The sequence below is a fragment of the Notamacropus eugenii genome, chromosome 7, assembly GCF_028372415.1.
Source record: "Notamacropus eugenii isolate mMacEug1 chromosome 7, mMacEug1.pri_v2, whole genome shotgun sequence".
NCBI lineage: Eukaryota > Metazoa > Chordata > Mammalia > Diprotodontia > Macropodidae > Notamacropus > Notamacropus eugenii.
Window position 1 is genome coordinate 113,990,101 of NC_092878.1, and position 10,647 is coordinate 114,000,747.

Below are 10,647 nucleotides of genomic sequence, written 5' to 3' on the forward strand. Positions count from 1 at the left end.
ATAAACTGTTAATGATTTGAATATTTACTTTATTATGGAGACATATACCTTACAACACAGGGAAATGATACAGTGAGATTTAAATCCAGTTTAGCTCCAACATTTATTGGTGTGTTCTTGGACAAATCACAGCTTTCCTCATATATAAATGGAGCCAATAATGCTTATAATATCTAACTTACAGGGTTGTGTATGGGAAGTATCTTAAAAAACAAAAATCCTCAAGGTATTTTAAAATATGGGTTATGAAGGAGTGGATTCCAGGCATAGTGGATGATCCATGATAATAGAGAGGGCAAGGAGATGGAGTATCACAGCCCGGGTACAGTCAGTACTTCTCCTTCCTTTCATTACAAAAATTCCTAGAAAAAAGTGTTTCTCCCCTCTGTTGCCTTCATTTCCTTACAATTTAGACATGTCTCAACCCTTTGTCATTAGACTTCATTGGCACTAGTATGAATAGAATTTTTAAAATTTTGAAAAAACAAATAAATGTACTCTGGTTGGGAGAAAAATCATCTAAATGACTTTAAATTCCAAAGATACAAAATGAATGCATCATAAACCATGGCTTTGGTGCAAATCAACTTATTTTAATGTGTCCCTATAAGCTATGAGCGTATACACTGCAATTTCCTCATATGTAAAATAAGAAAGTTCTCCTAGAATGCCACTATGGAAACTTTCAGTTCTTTCTCTATGATTTTATCCTCTGTGAATACTGAAATCAAATGGACAAGGAAAAAGAAAAATTAATAGCAGTTGCAGTTATAGAGGACTGCAGGTTTGGAAACTATTTTTTTTTCTATATGCATTCCTTTGGATTCCACAAAACTTCTTTTGCCTGGTTAAATTCAACAGATATAAACCACTATATTCAAGGCATTGGTGGGGGGAAAAGGTGATGAGAGCATAACAAGACAAAAACAAGTAAAAAGAAACAAAATAGCTTCTTTCCACCTCCTCCTCCTCCTCCTCCTCTCACTTCTTCTTCTCCTCAGATGTTACCACTACTGCTTCTTGAGGGCCAGAGTTTGCTGCCACTTTCTGTTTTCTCCCACCTTCTGCCCCGTGATGATGAACATGGCCCATAGGAAGTTCTGTGACATCCTCAGGGTCCCTCCAGGCGTCAGCAAGAATGAGTTGAAGAAGGCTTATAGAAAGTTGGCCAAGGAATACCATCCTTATAAGATTCAAACACAGGGGACAAATTCAACTAAATAAGTTTTCATATGAAGTTTTATCAAACCCTGAGAAACAGGAGTTATATGATTGATATGGAGAGAAAGGCCTTCGAGAAGGTAATGGTGGAAGTAGTGACATGCTTGATATTTTTTCTCACATTTCTGGTGGAGGATTGTTCAGTTTTATGGGTAATCAAAATAGAAGTTGAAATGGTGGAAGAAGAGACGAGGACATGATGTGTCCACTCAAGGTGTCTTTAGAAGATCTTTATAGTGGCAAGACTACCAAACTACAACTTAGCAAAAATGTTTTCTGGCACATGCAGTGGCCAAGGTGGCAAGACAAGAGCTGTTCAGAAATGTAGTGCATGTTGGGGTCGAGGTGTATGAATAATGATAAGACAGCTGGCTCCTGGGATGGTACGGCAGATGAAGTCTGTGTTCCAATTGTGATGGAGAAGGAGAAGTAATTAATGAGAAAGATCATTGTAAAAAATGTGAAGGAAAGAAGGTGATAAAAGAAGTGAAGATTCTTGAAACATGGACAAAGAATTACATTTACTGGAGAAGCAGACCAGGCCCTAGAAGTGGAACCAGGAGACATTGTTCTTTTGCTAAAAGAGAAGAAGCATGAGGTGTTCCAGAGAGATGGAAATGATTTACATATGATACACAAGATAGAACTTGTTGAAGCACTATGTGGATTTCAGTTCACATTTAAGCACCTAGATGCCTGTCAAATTATGGTGAAATATCCACCTGACAAAGTAATTGAACTGTGTAGTTTGTCCGTGGCTGTGTCCGTGTAGTTTGAGGAATGTCACAGTATCATAATCCCTTTGAAAACAGTGATCTTCGCATAAAGTTTGATGTACAGTTTCCTGAAAACAAATGTATTAGCCCAGAGAAACTTTCTAGACTTGAAGACCTTCTTCCAGCTAGACCTGAAGTTCCTAGTGTGATTGGTGATACAGAACAGGTAGATCTTCAGGAGTTTGATAGTGCTTGAGGTTCTGAAGGTGATCAGAGGAGGGAAACTTATAATGACAGCTCTGATGAGGAAAGTAGCCATCATGGACCTGGAGTACAGTATGCCTACCAGTAAACATTGCTTTAAAAAAGAAGAAAAAGGAAAGAAAAGTTGCACAAGAGGAAATACTTTCCAGTTTTGCCTGATTTGTTTTCAGAGATCTAGCTGGATTTTCTAAGCAATCCAGAGGAACTGATGGACATTTATTGCTGTATGTGTAACTTCTGAATTGGCTATAGTATCTACAGAGAGTGTATAATTTAAACTAACCACAAAGCTTTACATCTTCATTTTGACAGTTCTGTAGCAGAATAAAGCACTTGAAAGGAAAAGAGAAAAAAAAAGAACCAAAATTATCCTTGCCCTCAAAAGTATAAACAATTAAGTATGAGCTGATTTGGGAAGAGAATACTAGCAACTAGGGAGTGGTGGAGGGGGAATTCCCAGAAGATTAATTTTAATAATATATTATTTGGTATATAGGATTGTGTATTATCAAGATTTTCTCTCTCTTCTAAATTCTAGTCTGGTCATCATTAACTGCCCGATGGACATCTTAACAAGAATGTCCCTCAGTATCTCAACCTCAACATTATAGGCAGCATGGTACAATGGAAAGGACACAAATGGTAGAAATTTGTGGTCAAAGGATCTGAGTTCAAATCCCACTTATGCTACTTGATATAAGAGCAATTCATTACTCTATACTTCAGATTCTTCCACAAAATGAGGGAGCTAGCTTCTAATAAGGTCCCTTTCAGTTCTATTTCTATGATCCTTTGTTAAAAATACAACACTAAACTTCTCCATTTCTGTTGAGAAATCACAATTTCCCATGTTTGAAATCTCAGTCACCCCTCGCTTATTTCTCTCCCTCACTTCCTTCTCCACACCAATGAACTGCCTATCTTTATTGATTCCATCTCTACATCTCTTGTATCTATCCACTGCTCTCCACTTAGACAGCCACCAACTCTCATTTAGGTCTGAATCATCTTATCTGAAGAATTGTAATAACCTTCTTACTAGTTATCCTGTTTCTAGTCTAACTTCTTCCCATTCCATCCACCACCCTGATGCCAAATAATCATCCTAAAGTGCAGGTCTAACTATTTCATTCCCTTGTTTGAAAATGTCATTAGCTCCCTGTCCGCTTTAGAAGAATGCTCATCCTGGCATTAACAACTTTCCACAATCTGTCAATAATCTGTGGAGACAGCTAGGTGGCTCATAGTACTGAGTCTGGAGCCAGGAATACCTGAACTCAAATCTAGCTTCTGATATTTATTAGCTCTGTGACCCTGGACAAGTCACTTAACCTCTATTTGCCTTAATCCACTTAATCATCTTTGCCAACAAAGCCCCATGAACAATATGGTCCATGGGGTCATGGAGAGCTAGACACAACTGACCCACAAACAATCTGTCTACAAGTTCTCATTCCAGTTTTGTTTTGTTTGTCCAAATTACTCCTATTAATGTACTGGACAATTAGCTGTTCTCTGAACTAGCTATTCCCCTATGCCTCTGGGTATTTATGCAAGTCATCCCTTAGTCTTCAAGCAAAGTCCTTTAGCCTTTCAGAAATTTTCAGGGTTTAGCATAAAAGCACCAGTCTTAGTGGAGCCTTCCTGAAAACTTCAAGTTGCTAGTGTTTCTTTCTTCCACAAATTAAATCATATTAATGCAATTATGCATGATTCAATAGTATAGAATTTAATTTGTTCCTGGTATTCTTATCCCAAAGCTTTATATATAAGAAGTGATTAATAAAGTTTTAATTAATTGAATTATTGCTGTTCTATAACTATCAAGTTTGTAGGGATACCACAGACAATACCTCTGACTTCAGTTCTCCTAATAATCCCTAGTTTTTCCTCATGATCTTCTCAAACTCCCACCTACTTTTGTTAGTTGGAACAACTTATTTTTTCCTCCAATATGAGAATAAAGTTAAAATCTTTAAAACAAGAAATTAATGTGACTTCATGGAAGAATGTGCCAGGATATACATTCAAAAGATAATAATGGGAATCTATATGGTGAGTATACTATATAATTATTAAGAAAAAGTGAGATATTAAAAATCTTGAAAAATAAAATTAAAATACAGAATATTAGAATTTTTAAATGTAACATTTTTCATTCTCTTTGTTTTATCTGATTCCAAGTGAATATTTTTATTGAACTGCTTAGGTCGGGGAGGACGGGTTTCCTTCAGTGTGTGAATAGAAGGTTATTTTGAGGAAGCATAACCTGAAGCCCTGCTATATATAATATGGCAAGATGAATATAACAAATGCCCTAGGAAGCTGAGACATTCATTTTGCTTCCCTATGTCTGTTTATTTGACTGTAACAAGAAATAGAAACAGTCTAAGGTTCTATCCTTAAATAATAGAATCCCATATACACATCTTTCTCTTTATTCTCTGGATTTTCTAACCACCAGGACAGGTTCATTGGCTCTATGATTCACATCAAAAATAACACCAATAGTAAACTGCTTTGTGGATATCATTAAGTATCTAAAAAAAGCAACAACAACAGAAAAGTAAGAATGACTTGTGATGGCCCAGACTGCAGTAAATGACCTTGGCATATTTGATGTCTGACCAAGCTCTAAGCCCTCTGCAATGCCTGCTTTGGCTTCCCTCTTGGCTATTAAAAACAAATTGCTCTCGTCTGCCTGTTCTGCCAGGGGTAGTCTTCACATACATGGGGTAGGCATCCCTTAACTCACCAACAGGTTGAAAGCCTCTGTTACTCTCAAACTGGTTTAGCCTGTCTGCCAAGACAGTTTTACTGGAGTGTGGGTACTAAGTGTGCTACAAATTCTTGAAACTACAGGTGAGAGTTTTTATTATTCAATGTAATTTGTATTACACTTGGTGTGCTCTTTTCTAATATTTGTTCTGTCTTCCTTTTATTATTAAAAACTTCCAGGCAGATGCTCAGCCCAGCATGCAGCATGTGGAACAAGCCTCAGGGCTCCTCTTCCTCCCCAGCAGTTCCCAGACTGCTCAACCTGCAAACACTACAGACAGCTTCAAAGGTCAGTGGGAGGGCCCCTTCACCAAGGAGAGGGGAGCCTGGTCTGGACCTCCAGGCAGCAGGCACTGCAGTTGCAGCTGCCATTTTTGAAGCTATCCACCTAGAGCCCCTGGGGGAATTGAGCCACTGATTGGATTCTCAGCCCTGAGTTCCACTGAGGGGTGAGGAGGAACACTGGCAGTGGAGCTAGAGGCAGTTGTGGTGAGGGAATTCCAATTGCAGATTCTGGGCAGAGAAGTTTTTGGTTGCTCCCAGACCAAAGTGCAGGCAAGGAGAGGAGTAACTCCTCTCCCTTGATTGTGTGACCTTGGAGGAACTGAGAACTTACAGGTCCCCATAATATACCATCCTCTTGACAAAGGACTCAAAAGTTAAGTAAGTGGCTGGGAAAATGCCCAAAAAAGGGAGAAAAAAATAAGACTATAGAAGGTTACTTTCTTGGTGAACAGATATTTTCTCCTATCCTTTTGGATGAGGAAGAACAAAGCATAACATCAGAGGAAGTCAAGGCTTTCATATCCAAAGCCTCCAAAATAGACATGCAATGGTCTCAGGCCATGGAAGAGCTCTAAAAGGATTTTGAAAATCATGTAAGAGAGGTGGAGGAAAAATTGGGAAGAGAAATGAGAGTGGTGCAAGAAAATCACGAAAGTGAGCCAATATCTTGGTAAAGGAGAATCAAGGAAATGCTGAAGAAAATAACACTTTTAAGAATAGGTTAACTCAATTGGCAAAAAGAGGTCCAAAAAACCAATGAGAAGAATGCTTTAAAAATCAGAATTAGCCAAATGGAAAAGGAATTTCAAAAGCTCACCAAAGAAAATAATTCTTTAAAAATGAGGATGGAGCAGATGGAAGCTAATGACTTTACGAAAAACCAAGAAATTGTAAAATAAAACCAAAAGAATGAAAAAATAGAAAATAACGTGAAATATCTCATTTGGAAAACAAATCCAGGAGAGGTAATTTAAAAATTATGAGACTACCTGAAAGCCATGATCAATAAAAGAGCCTCGACACCATTTTTCATGAAATTATTAAGGAAAACTGCCCTGATATTTTAGAACCAGAGGGCAAAATCAATATTGATAGAATCCGCAGATCACCTCCTGAAAGAGACCTGAAAAGAGAAACTCCTATATTGTAGCCAAATTCCAGAGTTCCGAGGTCAAGGAGAAATTAGTGCAAGCAGCTAGAAAGAAATAACTGGAGTACTGTGGAAACACAATCAGGATAACTCAGGATCTGGAAGCTTCTACATTAAGGAATCAAAGGGTTTGAAATAGGATATTCCAGAAGTCAAAAAACTAGGATTAAAACCAAGAATTACCTACCCAGCAAAACTGAGTATAATACTTCAGGGAAAAAATTGGTTATTTAATGAAATAGAGGACTATCAATCATTCTTGATGAACAGACCAGAACTGAATAGAAAATTGGACTTTCAAACACAAGAATCAAGAGAAGTATGAAAAGGTAAACAGGAAAGAGAAATCATTAAGGACTTTCTAAAGTTGAACTGTTTACATTCCTACATAAAAAGATATTTGTAACTCTTGAGACTTTCTCAACATTTGGGTAGCTGGAGGAATTATACCCACCCACCCACCCACACATCCACACATCCACACACACACACACACACATACACACACACACAGCACAGGGTGAGTTGAATAAAAAGGAATGATACCTAAAAAAATAAAATTGAGGAGTGAGAGAGGAATATATTGGGAGAAGAAAGGGATAAATGAAATGAGGCAAATTTTCACTCATAAAGGAGGCAAGAAAAGTTTCTTCTGTGGAGAAGAAAAGGGAGAAGGTGAGGGAAAAAGGGAAGCTTACTCTCTTCATATTCGGTTAAAGGAAGGAATGACATGTTCACTCAGCTTGGTATGAAAGTATGTCTTGCACTACAGAAGGGTAGAGGAGAAGGGGACAAGTGGGGTGAGGGGGATGATAGAAGGGAGGGCAAATGGGAGAGAGGAGTAATTAGAAGTAAACACTTTTAGGGAGGGACAAGGCCAAAAGAGAGAACAGAATAAATGGGCAATGGGACAGGATGGAGGGAAATATAGTTAATCTTACACAACATGATTATTATGGAAGTATTTTGCAAGACTATACATATACAGCCTATATTGAATAGCTTTCCTTCTCAGTGGGGATGGGTGGGGAGGGAGGAAGGAAGAGAAGTAGGAATTCAAAGTATTAGCAATGCATGTTGAGAATTGTTTTTGCATACAACTGGCAAATAAGAAATACAGGTAATGGAATATAGAAACTATCTTGCCCTACAGGAAAAGAGAGAAGAGGGGGATAAAGGAAAGGAGAGGTGTGATTGAAGGGAAGGCATATTGAGGGAAGGGATAATCAAAATGCAAGGCATAATGGAGTGGGGGTAGAGGAGAGAAGGGGAGAAAATTTGGAACTCAAAATTTTTTGAAAATGAATATTGAAAACTAAAAATAAATAAATTTAAAATTTTTTTTAAAAAATCTTCCAGTTTAACACACTTCTGATATGGGTGTCATGCTTTCTCCCATTAGTTTTTTTTTTTTTTTATTTTGAGGCGTGGCAGAGAGGTGCAGAAAGCCACAGCACTGATGAAAAACCCATAGAGTATTTCTTTAAATCCATTGCCCAAAGACTAAAATCCAAATAACTTGGCTTAAAGATATAATGAACAGACCTGTGATTTCATTGGTATAGAGAACTCTGAAATGATAAAATTCTCTTTACCAATGAATGTAATTACCTTCACTAGAAATAGTTATGTGGCACAATGACTGTGCCTGCAGGTAGGAAGACATGAGATCAAATTTGACCTAGCTGTGTGACTGGCCAAATCACTAGCTTCTGTCTGCCTGTTTCCCCAACTGTAAAATGTAAAATGATGATAATAATAGAATCCACCACACAAGGTTGCTGTAAGAATTCTATGAGACATATTTTTAAAGCTCTTAGCACAGTGCCTGTCACATAGTAGGCAATTAATAAATGCTTATTTCCTTCTTTCTTTCCCTTCTAAAAGGACTTTTCGAGAATGAAGGATGGACACAGACAGATATTCTTAAAGAGTTAGCTAAAATGCAGAGAGTTTCAATGATTTTCTCAGTCACATAGCCAACATATGTCAGAAGCGTATGAACTCAGGTCTGATTTCCACTCTATCTAATATGTCAGGTTTCCTTATCTGGGCTTAAAATCAATAATTGAGGTCAAAAGTAAAAGCTCAAGTCGGAGACCTCACGTATCCAACAGGCAGATTTTGATGAATTCTGAAGCATGGAATAAAATAATTTTCTAGGACCATAGATCTACAGTAAGAAGATATCTGAGGCCAGCTTTATCAACCTTCCCATTTTACAGATGAGGAAACTAAGGTCCGTTTATAGTCAACTTACAGTTATTTATATTAACTAGTAAATGAAAATATTAATTAGAATTATACTTCCTACTGCATGAAATCAAAATCTATTCATTAAAGAGTGCAAATGATACCCTCTAAAAACCAACCAACAACCTGATATTTTTGAGGTTCAAAGTGTCTACTTTTTCTCCTGACTTGACAAGATTTTCTTTTCTTCAGAAGGCATCCTTCAGAGGCTGGCATCAAACTCCACATTGCCCTAAAGATAATGTGAATCTCTTGGGACTTAAGTGTGGGGAAAGCAGGAGCTAATCCTGAGATGGATCTTTTACACTTTTTAGCTTTTTAGTGTTACTAGATTATTTGCCACACAATTTGACTGGAAGGTTACATCAAAATTGCTAAAAAAATAATGTTTATATACTCTTTAAAATTAATTTGTAGGCTGACATCAGAGGGTTCAAATATATTTATTAGCTGTTTAAGAATGTATATACGTTGTTTACTTCATCATACTACGTACATACTTTTCTTATTATTACACAAAAAGCTTACTCTAGTCCAATCACAAAATGAAGGCTCAAAACCAAAGGAATCCCAAGTCTCTGCATGAAGAATGCCCAGGTGGCCACCTCTCCTGCCCCTAGAGCAAGGAGCATCCTCCCCATGGCCACTATGCTCCTGAGGGGACTGTGTGGAAGCTCCGGGCCGTCATCCCCAGAGTTGTTGCGGGTGCCTTCTTCCTGAGCACTGTCATGTTCTATGCCATGAAAAGGAGCCTCAAGATTGGTGTGTTCCCCACTTGGAGTGAAAGTCAAGCACAGGTGAACCAATTTCCTGATGTCAGGCTCAAAAGGTTTGCTCATGAGGATAAGGCTTGGGCCTTTATCCCAAATACTGCAAGCCCTGATCACTCAAAAGAGAAAAAAAAGAAGAGTGACACACAAGACCCCAAAGTGAAGTCAGACAAAAGACCCTGTCAGTCATCACATGAAGAGGAAGAGCCTTGCACAAAGCTTATAAAACAAAATACAGACTCAATACCTTCACTTAGCAAAGAAACATGTTTTTTTTATATGGGAGATGATGCTGTGTGTGGTTTGCACAGAGGGCTGCTGCTCCAGCAATGGGAGAAGGAAAGCTCCAGCAAGCATTGGTGTTTACTGGGGGCCAGGTCATCCCCTAAATGTGGATGATAGACTTTCTGGAAGACGGATGAACCAAAGAGCAGAAATACATGCTGCCTGTAAAACAGTTGAACCAGCCAAAAATCAAAACATCACTGAGCTCACTCTCTACACAGATACTGTGTTTACTCTAAATGAGACGACAAGTTGGGTTAAAGACTGGAAGAAAAATGGATGGAAACAAACACAGGGAAAGATGTCATCTTGATACCCTCGATACCCTTATTCAAGGCATAGACCTTAAATGGGTGCATGTTCCTGGTCATTCAGTGTTTTCAGGCAATGAAGAAGCTGATAGATTACCAAGAGAAGGAACTAAAAAACCTCAAGAATCAACATAGCATAATTTTTATAAACTAATTAAAGAGCAAACCAAATGCTCTTCAATCATTATTTGTGTGAAAATTTGCCTACAAAACGTGAACTATGGTTCTCAAGGTGAACTAAAGAACATTCTTGTTTGATCAGGAAGACCATGTTGAGTTTGTCCTTTGTTTTCAAAGAAAACCATGACATCAGAATAAAAGATGACGTGACTTGTGCTTTACTTTGTTTTGAGTGAGGGAAGGGAGGCTGTGCAACATCACCAGCCTCACTTTCTCCTCCTAAGCCATTTGGATCCAGTGCAGCTTTCTGTTGAAGTACTGTGGTTCAGTATATTAAACTACCCTTCACTTCGTCTTGACCAATATATCTATTTATCTGTGGAAATTGTTTGGGATTTCAGTGTAAAGTAAATACAACTATTGCCCAACATTCTTTTTTTTTGCACTGAAGTTTGATTCTTAAATTGAGGAGTGTTTTATTTAGAAACTCATAA

At 37.9% G+C, this 10,647-nt stretch overlaps 1 pseudogene; it reads left to right on the plus strand.

Annotated features, from left to right (window-relative positions):
* The first annotated feature begins 2,001 nt into the window (after positions 1–2,001).
* Positions 2,002–10,168, plus strand: LOC140514748 (ribonuclease H1 pseudogene; annotated as a pseudogene).
* Positions 10,169–10,647: the final 479 nt, after the last annotated feature.